A 15,493-nucleotide genomic window follows, 5' to 3' on the forward strand; every position below is an offset into this window, starting at 1 on the left:
ATATAGTCTTTCTTTGCAATTCTCAAGAATTCTCTTATCCCTTGCTTCGGTTAGAGTGGCAATAATGGCATCTGGAAGATTCATTTTCATTACTTGTAATGATCCATGAACAAGGATTTAACATACTCTTTTCTTCTATTTTCAAAGTTTGGCCCCAAGCTCAAATTCCTTCTATTTATGCTCTAGGATAAAACTAAAGGTAGGAAACCAAATATATTATATATGTATCCAGGAAATGACATAGTGCAGTCTAGCAATCATTTGACTTTCTGCAAAAAAAAAACAAAAAACAAAAAAACCCTTTTATCTTGGATATTAACAATGTAATAAATTAACAGGTTGCTCCAAGACCAAAGCATAATTCTCCAAACTTTATGTTTTAGTGTAAACTGAGAAGATTTGTTTGTACTTTAAAAAAAGCTATTAGACAAGAAAGTGTAGGTAGAATGAGAAAATGGGAGCAGTGCCAAAGGGACTAAAGATCCAAGGAAAGCTCTTTGTTTTTGAACTCTGTAAGCCAAGCTGCCTAAGCTTAAGCCTTGTGGTGGTTCCTGTTGTTTTTTAAGAGGACAGAGGGAGCAGCACCAGCCTCTACGTTTTGCCAGCTCATATTAACCTGAATCTTAGCTCCTGTCCCTCTTCCCTGAGACCTCTGGATTCGTGAAATCTTTTATACTTTCATGAGACTCTCTCAATTTTCCTGGTCCCTTGATGCTGACCTAGGTCTTGGTCCTTGAGATCATCAGGGGAGATACCATGGCTTTGACTTTTTTTTTTTCACACAATCATGTTACAACAAAGTCGAATCAATTCAAATAATCTATGTAAAATACTTAGCATGGTGCCTGGCACATAACAAATACTTATTAATTGCTGTGGGAGGTGATACATGAATAAAATTATTACTATTATTATGCTATTATTATTGTTATTTAGATAGGCTTCCCAGTTGGCACAGTGGTAAAAAATCTGCCTGACAGTGCAGGGGACACAGTTTGATCCCTGGATCCAAAAGATCCCCTGGAGGAGGGCATGGTGACCCATTCCAGTAATCTCACCTGGAGAATTCCATGGACAGAGGAGCCTGGTGGGCTACAGTCCATGGCGTTGCAAAGAGCTGAACACAGCTGAGCGCACACACATTTTTATTTAGATATCATCTAATCTAATTTAGATAATAGCTGAGCGCTGAAGAATTGATGTTTTTGAACTGTGGTGTTGGAGAAGACTCTTGAAAGTCCCTTGGACTGCAAGGAGATCCAACCAGTCCATTCTAAAGGAGATCAGTCCTGGGTGTTCTTTGGAAGGAATGATGCTAAAGCTGAAACTCCAGTACTTTGGCCACCTCATGCAAAGAGTTGACTCATTGGAAAAGACTCTGATGCTGGGAGGGATTGGGGGCAGGAGGAAAAGGGGATGACAGAGGATCAGATGGCTGGATGGCATCACTGACTCGATGGACTTGAGTTTGAGTGTACTCTGGGAGTTGGTGATGGACAGGGAGGTCTGGAGTGTTGCAATTCATGGGGTCGCAAAGAGTCGGACACAACTGAGTGACTGAACTGAACTTAACTGGATCTAATTTCTCATCTAATGAAGAAATCTCTTCCAAAATTTAATTTCTAGATGACGTATCCAAACATTTCATTAAACATTTTTATTGCTGAAAATTTACAGCACAATTTCATCTGACCAAAATGGAATTGATATGTTTATCTTAAAACATAGACATACATGTAGCACATGTATTTGTCATGTGTATACTTGGTCATGATCTAGGGATCCATGAAATAAGAAAAATATGATACCTTTGAGGGGCTCACAAACTTATACCTTGCAAGAAACTCATAGAAACAGAGAATATAATACTAGTTGCCTAGGGTTTGGGAAGTGGGATAAATGGGGCATTGTTCAGTGGGTATAAAGCTTCAGTTATCCTAGATGAATATGTTCTAGACATCTACTCTACATCGGAGTTCCCATAATTGACACTGTGATGGTGTGCATTTCAACATTTTAGAGGGTGAATCTCATGTTAACTGCTCTTACACGAATAATAATAATATATAAACACATAAACAAAAATCTAAGTTTAAAAAAAGCAAGAGCCATAGAGATGGTCAACTATCAGAAAATCGTTTTTAAGGCAAATGATAACTAAGTTGCACCATGAAAGATAAATAGAATTATTCCAAGTATACTGAGTCAGAGGGAGGAATGAAAGAGAATGAGAGGAAATCCTGGCAGAGGATGCATTATGGGTAAATAGTGTATAAATACAAAAAGCTGAGATAATCTGGTGTAATGGGCTTCCCTAGTGGCTCAGCAGTAAAGAATCCAACTGTAATACGAGAGCTCAAGAGACATGGGTTAGATCCTTGGGTAGGGAAGATCCCCTGGAGGAGGAAATGGCAACTCATTCGGAGAATCCCATGGACAGAGAAGCCTGGCAGGCTACAGTCCACAGAGTCAAAAAGAGTGGGACACAACTGAAGTGACTCAGCATGCACGCCCAGTCTGGTGTTAGAGGCTAGCTTGTCGTGGTGTCCAGGATCAGGAGTAGAGGAAATAGGCACAGATTTGGCCAGGAGGTTTAAAAGAAGTCTTATTCCAGGGAGATGTTTATGTCATGCTAGTGAGTATGCCAAAGCATTTGACTGTGTGAATCACAAAAAACTGTGGAAAATTCTGAAAGACATGGGATTACCAGACGACCTGACCTGCCTCTTGAGAAACCTATATGCAGGTCAGGAAGCAGCAGTTAGAACTGGACATGGAACAACAGACTGGTTCCAAATAGGAAAAGGAGTACGTCAAGGCTGTATATTGTCACCCTGCTTATTTAACTTATATGCAGAGTACATCATGAGAAATGCTGGGCTGGAAGAAGCATAAATTGAAATCAAGATTGCCGGGAGAAATATCAATAACCTCAGATATGCAGATGACACCACCCTTATGGCAGAAAGTGAAGAGGAACTCAAAAGCCTCTTGATGAAAGTGAAAGAGGAGACTGAAAAAGTTGGTTTAAAGCTCAACATTCAGAAAATGAAGATCATGGTATCTGGTCCTGCCGGGGACCAGCCCCGGCTGAGCCAGGGTATTCGAAGGAGAGACGGCATAGGTGAGGGTCAGGGAACAACTGCTTAATTACACTTTAATTAAGGATACAAAGAGTAATAGAATAAGGATAGCTCAGTGAGGAAATTCAGTGGAGAAAAGCGGCTGAAATAAGGATAGCTCAGTAGGAAAATTCAGTGGAGAAAAGAAGCTGAGTGGCTTGGTTTACGCGGAAAATCAATATAACCTGTGACACCAGGTTAGCTCTGACCACGGAGGCCGCAGGCGCCCTCTCGAATAGCGGAAGGTGCCCCACCTTAGACACCTTCTCGAGTGGGTCTTAGAAGCCCAGGCAAATAAATGGTCGCAGAGGACATCCGCGCTCCAGATGGACGCTCAGCTGGAAGTTAAAGGGAAGAATGACATGGGGAGACCAAATTTCAGTGAACAAGGCCCGCACTTTATTTTCCAAAGTAGTTTTTATACCTTAAGTTATGCATAGAGGATAATGGGGGAAGGGGTAGAGTCATGCAGCAAGCCAGGCTTTTTTCCTGTAAACTTATCATATGCAAAAGTTCAGGTGATAGACATCATCTTCTGGCCAGGAGGCCTGTTAACATTTTAAGAAACTTATCTTTCTCTAAAGGTGATTATTTCAAAGTCAGGCGCCAGCCTTCCAAAAAGCATTGGACAAAGCTGCATTTTACATTTCTATACACCCATTATATCAATCAATACACTGCCAAGGACACAGTAGGTAAGGAGTATGGAGACTTAGCAGCAAACATTGGCCCAACAAGTGAAAAACCCTTCACCAATACAATTTCTAATCAATCTTTTAACTACTCAAAGGAATCTGTGTTTAGGCAGTTTAGAACATCTCCTGCCTCTCACAGTTGGGAGGCTCTGAACAATCACATGTGGCCGGAAAAACCCATTCAGGCAGGCTAGAGGATTTCCAAAGGAGTTTGTAGGTTGAAACACTGTCACATCCAAGAATTATTAACTGGAGCTGTAAGCTAACTCTTTTTTCAGAGAGAGGTAGTGGGGGACAGCCCCCCGTAAAGTCAGAGGTGTAGGTGAAAGCACAAAGCAGAAAGTAGGCAGACTCTGGTTTTGGGGGTAGATGCTCGAGAATTTCCAGGGGGACTCCTGAGGCTCGATCCCGCCTTTGCGTATGCCGAGCCTCCTTCCTCATGACCTTTGTCATGGGCGGAGTGCCTCACGCTAGCTCCCGGCAGTGATAGAATTCCAGTTGAGCTATTCCAGATCCTCACTCAATATGCAATATGCCGGCTCCCAGCATGGTCCCATCACTTCATGGGAAATAGATGAGGAAACAGTGGAAACAGTGTCAGACTTTATTTTTTTGAGCTCCAAAATAACTGCAGATGGTGACTGCAGCCATGAAATTAAAAGACGCTTACTCCTTGGAAGTAAAGTTATGACCAACCTAGATAGCATATTGAAAAGCAGAGATATTACTTTGCCAACAAAAGTCCATCTAGTCAAGGCTATGGTTTTTCCAGTGGTCATGTATGGATGTGAGAGTTGGACTGTGAAGAAAGCTGAGCGCTGAAGAATTGATGCTCTTGAACTGTGGTGTTGGAGAAGACTCTTGAGAGTCCCTTGGACTGCAAGGAGATCCAACCAGTCCATTCTGAAGGAGATCAGCCCTGGGATTTCTTTGGAAGGAATGATGCTAAAGCTGAAACTCCAGTACCTTGGCCACCTCATGTGAAGAGTGTACTCATTGGAAAAGACTCTGATGCTGGGAGGGATTGGGGGCAGGAGGAGAAGAGAATGACAGAGGATGAGATGGCTGGATGGCATCACTGACTCGATGGACGTCTGAGTGAACTCTGGGAGTCTGAGTGAACTCCGGGAGTTGGTGATGGACAGGGAGGCCTGGCGTGCTGCGATTCATGGGGTCGCAAAGAGTCGGACACAACTGAGCAACTGAACTGAACTGAATTGAACTGAGTGAGTTTGGACATGTGGGCCTAAAGCAGCAGAGAATGATGGACTCCTTTTATGCTGGAGAGATTCCTATTAAAATTTCAAAATGTCATTCTGTGATTGGGTGCAAAGAATTAGGAAAGGGAAGCACTAATAAAGACAGGGAATCATTTAACCACTTAGAAGTTTCCTTCAATAATTTCTGGTAACATCTCAATCCTATAGATAAGGACCTCTGTTTTCTACATGACCAGAAATGCAACATGAGTTTTCATGATTTTTTAAGCAATTCAATCACACAGTTCACTTATGGAGGAGCAACAGTCAGTGAAGGATCCTAGCAGATCCTTTACTAGTAGAAATGTTTTGCATCTTGACTCCGGCCTGCATGCTAAACTGCTTCAGTCGTGTCCAACTCTTTGCAACACTATGGACTGCAGCTCACCAGGCTCTTCTGTCCGTGGGATTCTCCAGGCAAGAATACTGGGGTGGGTTGCCATATTCCTCCTCCACGGGGTCTTACCAACCCAAGGACTGAACCCATGTCTCTTACGTCTCCTGCACTGGCCAGTGGGTTCTTCACCACCAGCACCACCTGGGAAGCCCCTTGGTAGATATACTTTGTCCGTTTTTGAAATTGTACTATAGTTTTGTAAGAAGTTCAGTCAGTTCAGTTCAGTTCAGTCACTCAGTCGAGTCTGACTCTGCGACCCCATGAATCGCAGCACACCAGGCCTCCCTGTCCATCACCAACTCCCGGAGTTCACTCAGACTCACGTCCATCGAGTGCGTGATGCCATCCAGCCATCTCATCCTCTGTTGTCCCTTTCTCCTCCTGCCCCCAATCCCTCTTAGCATCAGAGTCTGTTTAGGGTGTTCAAAATTTCACAGTGAAATAAAATGTCTTTTTAAATCATTGTCACCTTACATTTACTTTAGCATTTGTTAATCTTTCACAGGAAGGAAATTGGGTGAGAGAAGCTGTTACTATGTAAACTCATGCAGCAAATGCAACAAAAAGTAGCAGAAAGAGACTGGAATTCCGACCTCTGACCCAGGTCCTGTATGTCATTAGCTACATGATAGTTTCCACTCCATGTGCATTGCATTCCTGCACAGATAAGTTTTGTTACAAAAATCCCTCATTCTCACACTGTCAGCTGAAAGGAATTTTGCTTTAAAAATTTGTGAACACAGACTGCAGAGAATTAAAATCTCACTTATTTCCCCATGGAAAGGTACCTTCATTTTAAAATAAGATAGACTAAACTTTTTTTTTCTGATCTGGTGGGGAAACAGGTTCATTAGTAAAATTTGAATAGGGTGTAATTTGTTAGGCAGAGAAGAAAATTTAAGGATAAATTTAAAGATAAAATCCAAAAACTAGTAAGGATAGAGCATTAGAAATATACTCACCAAGTTCAGTTCAAGAAGGCTTTTGACATTTTCTATTCACAATAAAACTTGTGTTCTAGACCTCATATACATAGAGAACAAATGGATTTCAATTTTGATATCCAATGGCCAAAGGTTTTCAAATTATATTACCCACCCTCATAAATGTATTTGAAAAAACATTTATTATTAGAATTAATATCTTTTATAGATTTCTAGCATTTTGCTGCTGCTATTGCTGTTGCTGCTGCTGAATTGCTTCAGTCGTGTCTGACTTGTGCGACCCCGTAGATGGCAGCCCACCAGGCTCCCCCGTCCCTGGGATTCTCCAGGCAAGAGCACTGGAGTGGGTTGCCATTTCCTTCTCCAATGCATGAAAGTGAAAAGTCAAAGTGAAGTCGCTCAGTTGTGTCTGACTCTTCGCAACCCCATGGCATTCTAAGAACTGTAAAAAGGGTTGATGTCAACTTAATGTGTGACCAAGTTGATGCATTGGCTAGTTCTCCTTTGGACTAGTAACATCTGGTGGCTTAAAGGGGAGGTTATAAAACTGTTCTTTTTCTCTTAGTTTCCCCATTCATACCATACTCATAATCACTGCATGCCCATTCTCCCCCAAAAATAAAAGGTACTATGTTGTGACTTCAGAGACAGTCAGACCTATTAGAAAAATATGTCCTGACATGACCACTAGTCTAATCCACAGAGTGATCAATTGCATGCTACAACACCAAAATGTTTTTGAGATAACTTGATTTTTGTTATTTCAAAACTTGTTGAACTTGTTTTTATGCCAAAAATCAGAACATTTTGATTCTTTATAATTACTTTTTAATTTGGGTTTGTTTGCTTTTATGATTTTAAACCAAAGCAGGGAAAACCAAAATCTTTTCAGTTACAAGGGCTGCAAAAGCTCTTTTTGGCTGTTTCTTTTCCCTGTAATGCTTTTCAAGTTATTAAAAAAAAAAAAAAGACTAAATTTGATTGCCATTTAAAATCACAAAAGGCATATAAATTCTAAATTATTTTCATCTTCTGGTAAGAATAATGCCCATAAACTGAACTGAACAATCTATTTTGAGATTTTATGGCTGCCTATGAAGAAAATATTTCAGGCTTTCTACTACTTTTTTACATTATCTAATTCTGATTGACCTAACTATGATTTAATAGAGGAGGGTTTTTTTCCTGGATTTAACACTCTCTTCATTTTTGTAGGTAGATTGATTGTAATGGGCAGATAAACTCCTTGGAAATAGCAGCATTTGTCCTCTAAGGACCTTTGTTTTAGTAAAACCAAATTCTAAGATATATATTATAGATTCCATGGAAGAATGTACCATATAAATCTCCATTTCCTGCAAATGGTTCTGTGCTCTGTGAGTGTTGGTTATTTGATTAAAATTAAAAAAAATTTTGAGATAGAAATGATACATTACTTGCAATGAGTGAAATTTTACAGGCAAAGCTATAGTCAGCCTACAAAATTCAAAGATAGATGTCAAAATGATGGTTTACCTATGGAATTGTGTTCCTAAATCAATGTGACTTACTAAAGATTAAGAGCAGTATCTGAGAGATGACTAGAATGAACCCCAAGTCATAACAACACTTAATGGACTAGTCAGCAAAATTGTTCCACAGAATTAGTTTATTTATATTCAGAGTAGACAGTAGTGTGCTTGCTGTTATTTTGATAAACCAGTCCTAAATGGCAAGTTAATGAGTTATTAATGCCTAAGAAGGCACATAATAAATTGCATTTTAACTTCAGAAAAATAATTAAATAAATCCTCTAAATTCAAATTGATCTACAAAGATTTTTTTAATGTTCCTCTGAAATATTCTATTTTTCTGCTTCAGGTTAAAAAAATGTCATATTGACTAGAAAATTTATTTGGAAATGATAACATATGGGGAAAGCACATAAATAAAGTTTCCTGGAAACATTAACTTTATAATGCCGATGTTATCTCAGAACTTAGCTATAAAGCTATAGTTTCAGTTTATAAAGAGATATAAAAATGTTCAATATTATAGGTTAGTAATAAATGTGTAAACTTTAAAGTCTATAGTTTCTTGAGTCCTACTACTATTTATAGCTTTTATATAAGAAGTTAAATTCTCTGTATTTCCTTGCAAAATCAAACTAATTTTTTGGGTTATAAAAACTCAAATTCTTCGAGGCCATAGAATGAGTCACCAACAGATAAGAGGCAGAGGTGGAAACAGTGGAAGACATTTTGCCAACACTGACGAATTGCATTTAAAATCCGTATATCAATGTTATGTTTTCTTTTAAGAACACTTTGTATTTCTTACTGCCATAGTTTGGAATTAAAAGTTTTTCCACACTAATATACAGTGTTTTTCATCCTAAACTAAGGCACTGAACATCTGTTCTTCAGTTTAAAAACCACCCACCATTTTTTATTTTTACATCTTAGAGAATATATTCCAGATTCTTTATCCTGTCTTTCAAGGTTTCCCTGTGGTCTGTCCACAACCTACAGTCTCAATCAATTTGCTCTGAAAAGTTAAAATCAAACATATATTGCCTGATATTTATGTACATCCCATATATAGTTTGCCTCAATAGTAACATAATGCAAAACCACAATATTGACATTAATACAGTTATTACAGTCGAGAGCTGTTCATAGTATTTACTTACCTTATTGATATTTATAGATCTGTAGTGATATGTTTCATATCTGATATGGCACCTTGTGTCTTTTTCTCCTCATTTCTTTGTCAGTCTTGCTAGGCACTTGTCAATTTTATTAATGTCTTTGAATAATAAGCATTTGTTTCATTAATTTTTCTCCTTTTTTTTTTTTTTTGCTTGTGTCCAATTTCACTGATGTCTGTCTGTATTTATTTGTTCTTTCTTTCTACTTGGTTTGAGTTTATTTTGCTCTTCTCTTTCCAGATTCTTGAGATTAGATGATTGATTTATGACTACACCTCTTTTCAACTGTTATCTTTTTAGTGTTAGATTTCTCAGCAATTGTCTTTTACATTACAAAGAATCATTCCAACATACCCTGGACATCCAAAATGTTCACAATAACACTAGTATTCTTGTGTTAAATCCTCCCAGCACTGTATATCTAAATCTTCAGAGCAACTAATAATAATATTTATTGCTATAAATAAAGTGAAATATTTATACGTATGCTAGATAGACATTGATTAATATCTTTCCCACTAGACTGTCAGTCTATCAAGCTATATTTTTACATACATGTTAGTTTGATCAATATCTTTATTTCCCACTAGACAGTAAATTCCATGAATACTTTGTTCACCATGTCTGGATTTTAATTAGTGCTAATTAGCTTTCATGGAATAGAAGAACAAATAACCTAATTCTGAAAACATGAAAACATAACTGTCTAAATTTGACAGAGACCATCATAAAGGATATGTACCTCTCAAAGTTACTTTTACTCTTTCTTATATTCTGCTCCCAATATAATTGTGTCAGGCAGACAAGCCAGCTCTGTTCTTGTCACCTATTCCCGTTTCTACCCTTTCACCCATATCTCATTTGAAATAACATATTCTATCAAAATTTGGATCTAATGGTAACAAGACACCTCAAAACTGTCTGTTGTTAAGTTTAAAACAGGCATGCTAAATTCTAATGTTGGGAAGTGGAAAAAAAAAAAATTATTATACTGGCCATGCCATGCGGCATGTGGAACCTTACTTCCCCAACCAGGAATGAACCTGTGCTCCCTGAAGCAGGCATGGTCTTAACTACAGCACCTCCAGGAAAGTCTTAAAAAATTTTTAAATTCTTTTTTCCCCAAGAATATGTTTTAAGTAACAAATCAAGTGTGGTGGAGTGAGTCGAACTTTATTATAAGAATTAGAATCCCATATTATGAACATACATTAAGTACACATTTCTGCATCATTATTGCCTGGGGACTGGCTGTGTTAAGAGAATGTTCAGAAATGAGTTACAGTAAGTATAGGTGAGAACGTGTGTAGTTTTGTATGTTTGGTTTCCCAACACATCCTTTATTTTTTCTCAATTATTTTTGTGTTTGTTCTTTCATTTTTCCTTTTCTATATACTACAATGTAGGGCAAGATTATGGCATTTGTGGGGATATTGTGCAACATCCAAGTCTAAGAAACTGTTTGTAAGAGTGGAACTATTTATAAGTAAGGGTAGGGGAACCAACACGATTTATAGATAACATCAGACGCTTCATTGTAAAGTGTTCACTGTTTAGTGAAAAGGAAATTTACTTGGGAAGTAGGCTCACTTAATATTTGTCAAGTTTCTAGGCAATTCTGTAGTGCATACATATCAAGTTCTCTTATAATTTGAAGGAACTAATATAAGTGTCTATAAGACAAGGTATACATGATTGAGATTAAATTTTATTAATATCAAAATTCATAGATAAACTGATAAATGCCATAATTTTAAACCTGATATATTTTTAAGATTATTGTGTCTCTGTAATGCACCTCCTACATGGGTTACTTACTGTTTTCTGTTTATTTTTCAATTACTTTGGCACTTTTATTCTTCCCTATCACCTCTGATAAGATAATTTTAATGTGCTCTTTTTATTAGTAAGAATATCTTCTCTTTGAGAGGAAAAGCAAGAGAGTTCCAGAAAAACATCTACTTCTGCTTTATTGACTATGTCAAAGTCTTTGACTGTGTGGATCACAACAAGCTGTGGAAAATTCTTAAAGAGATGGGAATACCAGACCACCTTACCTGCGTCCTGAGAAATCTGTATGCAGGTCAAGAAGCAACATTTAGAACTGGACATAGAACAACAGACTGGTTCCAAATTGGGAAAAGAGTACATCAAGGCTGTGTATTGTCAACATGCTTATTTAACTTCTATGCAGAGTACATCATGCGAAATGCTGGGCTGGATGAAGCACAAGCTGGAATTAAGATTGTCAGGAGAAATATCAATAACCTCAGATATGCAAATTATACCTCCTTTATGGCAGAAAGCAAAGAAGAACTAAAGCACCTCTTGATGAAAGTGAAAAAGGAGAGTGAAAAGTTGGCTTAAAGCTCAACCTTAAGAAAACTAAGATCATGGCATCCAGTCCATCATTTCCCAGCAAATAGATGGGGAAACAATGGAAACCATGGCTGACTTTATTTTTTGGGCTCCAAAATCACTACAGATGGTGACTGCAGCCATGAAATTCAAAGACGCTTGCTCCTTGGAAAAAAAGCTATGACCAACCTAGACAGCAGTTTAAAAGCAGAGACATTATTTTGCCAAAAAAGCTCTGTCTAGTCAAAACTATGGTTTTTCCAGTAGTCATATATGGTTGTGAGAGTTGGACTATAAACAAAGCTGAGCGCTGAAGAATTGATACTTTTGAACTGTGGTGTTGGAGAAGACTCTTGAGAGTCCCTTGGACTGCAAGGAGATCCAACCAGTCCATCCTAAAGGAAATCAGTCTTGAATATTCATTGGAAGGACTGATGCTGAAACCGAAACGCCAATATTTTGGCCACCTGGTGTGAAGAATTGACTCATTGGAAAAGACCTGATGCTGAGCAAGATTGAGGGCAGGAGGAGAAGGGGACAACAGAGGATGACATGGTTGGATGGCATCACCAACTTGATGGACATAGGTTTGGGTGGACTCTGGGAGCTGGTGATGGACAGGGAGGCCTGGTGGGCTGTAGTTGATGGGGCCACAAAGAGTCAGACACACCTGAACGACTGAGCTGAACTTTTCTTTGAGTTCCTGAATTTCCTCTCTGATTCCCACTGGATCTTGTTTGTTTCTATGAGTGTCAATTTTTCAAAAGCCACGTTAGATATATTTATACTGATGTGTGGTTGGACTAATACCAGTTTCTCTTGCTCCTAACTGCTGCTCCTCTCTGACCTCTCTTTTCCCTTCTTCTTCATTCCTATAGAAAAGACAAATATCTCAATGCATGTTCAATGACTGACAGAGATATGGGGCTTCCCCAGCCAAAATTATAATTTGTTGCAACAGCCAGGCTAATAATTGTTTGTCCTTCAAACTGCTATTATTTAAAAATATAATCAATATTATACAATAGCATCAGAGTTAATGAATGTAAAGAGCATTCTAATTAATTAATTAGAATTAAATTAAAAGTTTAATTTTAAAATAAAAATAAAAATAAACTTATTTAAAATTAATTTTTAATCAATTTAAATTAAATTAATTTATTTAATTTCTTATTAAAATGCTGTCTTTCTAGGGAGAGGCCATTTCAGTTTATATTTCAGCAATTGAAGGAGAACATCTTAGTTAGGTAGCAGCCACCATATTTTTTGACCTGTTCATGTGATTTTTTAGCAATCCCTAATAGATATATATCGGAGAAGGCGATGGCACCCCACTCCAGTACTCTTGCCTTGGAAAATCCCATGGACGGAGGAACCTGGTGGGCCGCAGTCCATGGGGTCACGAAGAGTCGGACACGACTGAACGACTTCACTTTCACTTTTCACTTTCATGCATTGGAGAAGGAAATGGCAACCCACTCCAGTGTTCTTGCCTGGAGAGTCCCAGGGACGGGGGAGCCTGGTGGGCTGCCATCTATGGGGTTGCGCAGAGTCGGACACGACTGAAGCGACTTAGCAACAATAGATATATGGTCTGGGTGCCCTGTTTGCCCTCCCTTGATCTGGCTGTGGACACATGAAGAGCACCAAGAAAGTTATACCCCATCTTCTTTCTTCACCTTTGTCTGCTGTCTCTTTCCTCTTGTATCCCCTATACCCTACTTTCAACTCCTAAAGCCCTCCTTGCTGCCTCATCCCCTTTCTCTCTGTAGCATTTCTGTTTTTTTTTTTTTTTTTTCTTTCAGGGAGAAGAATAATAAGGAGAAAATAAGAGAATAAGGAGAAAGTAATGCCTCTTCCTTCTCCTGCTTCAATACATCTTCCTTATGGCTACTAACTGTTTTTTCCTACTTTCAGGATAATCATTCTATTACTCTGCAGTTTACCATCCAAAATCTTTGTGTGATGTACAAGCCTCTCAGTACAATAATAATAATAATAATATGTTCATCAGTCTATATTCCTGACTGAACTGAAAGTCTCACAGGACAGAAACGATGTAGTAAGTGAGTACATGTGTGTGTTTATTTTCCCTCACTTTCCCAGCACTTAATTTAGTGCCAGGTAGAAAGAAGACTTGTAATAAATGATGGTTGAATAAGCAACCAATAGATAATTGTGTCTCCTTTTCTTAGCAGTATGTTCTCTTGACTGTAAAGTTGAGAGACTTTTGGTTCACTGGTAAGACAAAGTTTAACAGAGAATAGGATAAGACTTTCTTTGACCTCCAGTCCAAAGCAATATGTACAAATTTAATGGATGTTTTTAATAAAAAGTTCTGTCTTTGTTGTATAATTATAGGAAGTGATTTTAATGGTAAGATGTTTTGAAAAGCAGGAGATGAAGCCTTCAGTCTTGCACGGCTGTGAAGGGTTGTATGCTCAAATGAGTAAGTTTTGTTTCACAGTAAAAAATAAGAGTCAGCTATGTATTTGGGTCTTAGAACATCTTTTCTTTGAGAAAAATGTTTATAAATAATGAAATCTGTATTTTGTTGTTTTCAATAACTTACTGCTGCTGCTGCTAAGTCGCTTCAGTTGTGTCCGATTCTGTGCAACCCCATAGACGGAAGCCCACCAGGCTCCCCCGTCCCTGGGATTCTCCATGCAAGAACACTGGAGTGGGTTGCCATTTCCTTCTCCAATGCATGAAAGTGAAAAGTGAAAGTGAAGTCTTTCAATCATGCCCGACTCTTCGTGACCCCATGGACTGCAGCCTACCAGGTTCCTCTGCCCATGGGATTTTCCAGGCAAGAGTACTGGAGTGGGGTGCCATTGCCTTCTCCATTTAAATAACTTAGGTATCAGTAAAAATCATTAAATATATCTATGTTGAGGGTATTTCATATAATGTATAAGAAACATTTTCTACAATTTTTTTATATTTTAAATTTCACAAATTACATTAGAAAATGTTCATAACTTTAGTGTACAGTGTTTTTCTTTTGAAAGAAGGTAGAGTTTACCTGGGGAAGAAAGTTAGAATCATCCACCACACTAAGTCTGATTCTCCAAAAATACATAGGTCATAGGAGGCCACCATGAAATTCTACGTACCTAATGTTCACTCTCAATTTAAAAAAATGTAAGATGGTCAAAGATAAATGATGATCAATATGTGTAGCTGTTCCACTCACAAACAAGAGTGGGAAGTTGAAATTTAGTGTAAAATCAATTATACCCATGGAAACTTTAGCATACTGATATAAAATAGCATGTGGAATACAAAGGACAATAGGTTATTTTCTGCAGGCTTTATTGAAAGTGAAGTCACTCAGTTGTGTCCGGCTCTTTGTGACCCCATGGACTGGAGCCTGCCAGGCTCCTCCATCCATGGAATTTTGCAGGGAAGAGTACTGGAGTGGGTTGCCATTTCCTTCTCCAGGGGATCTTCCCGACCCAGGGATCAAACCCAGGTTTCCCGCATCTCAGGCAGACACTACCATCTGAGCCACCTGGGAAGCCTGCAGACTTTATTGCACACTAGTAAAAATCTACTGAGCACATCTGTAAGCTATCTGTTCAGTGTTCTTTTCTCTCTCTTCTTCAATTGATAGTTCAAAGTCTTCCTCTCCCAAATCCTGTGAGATAGTAGAGAACAAGTTGATCTTAATTATGTGACTTGATAATGGAACGCTTGCCAGAAGCCATTTTTGCCCTTAACTTATTGATTTAGAGATTATTCTTGTTTCTATATTTCTCTTTTGAAAATACATTAAATATTTTTCTGGGGACATTTGTGTCAGAAAGTCTTCTAAAAGTTGATGAGAATGCAAAGAATACATGAAGAATAGAAATATTCTGTTAAAACATGGTATTTATTTATTTAAACAGATGAAAAGAACTAAATCTTTCAGCTAGGCCAACTGATGAGTAAGAGGGAAGAGGGCTAAAAGCATGTGAAGGGTGTGAACAAAAAACATTGACGACAAATGTTTAGCATTATGCAAATATTTGTAGTGTTCATTAT

The sequence above is a fragment of the Bubalus kerabau genome, chromosome 3 (assembly GCF_029407905.1).
Source record: "Bubalus kerabau isolate K-KA32 ecotype Philippines breed swamp buffalo chromosome 3, PCC_UOA_SB_1v2, whole genome shotgun sequence".
NCBI lineage: Eukaryota > Metazoa > Chordata > Mammalia > Artiodactyla > Bovidae > Bubalus > Bubalus kerabau.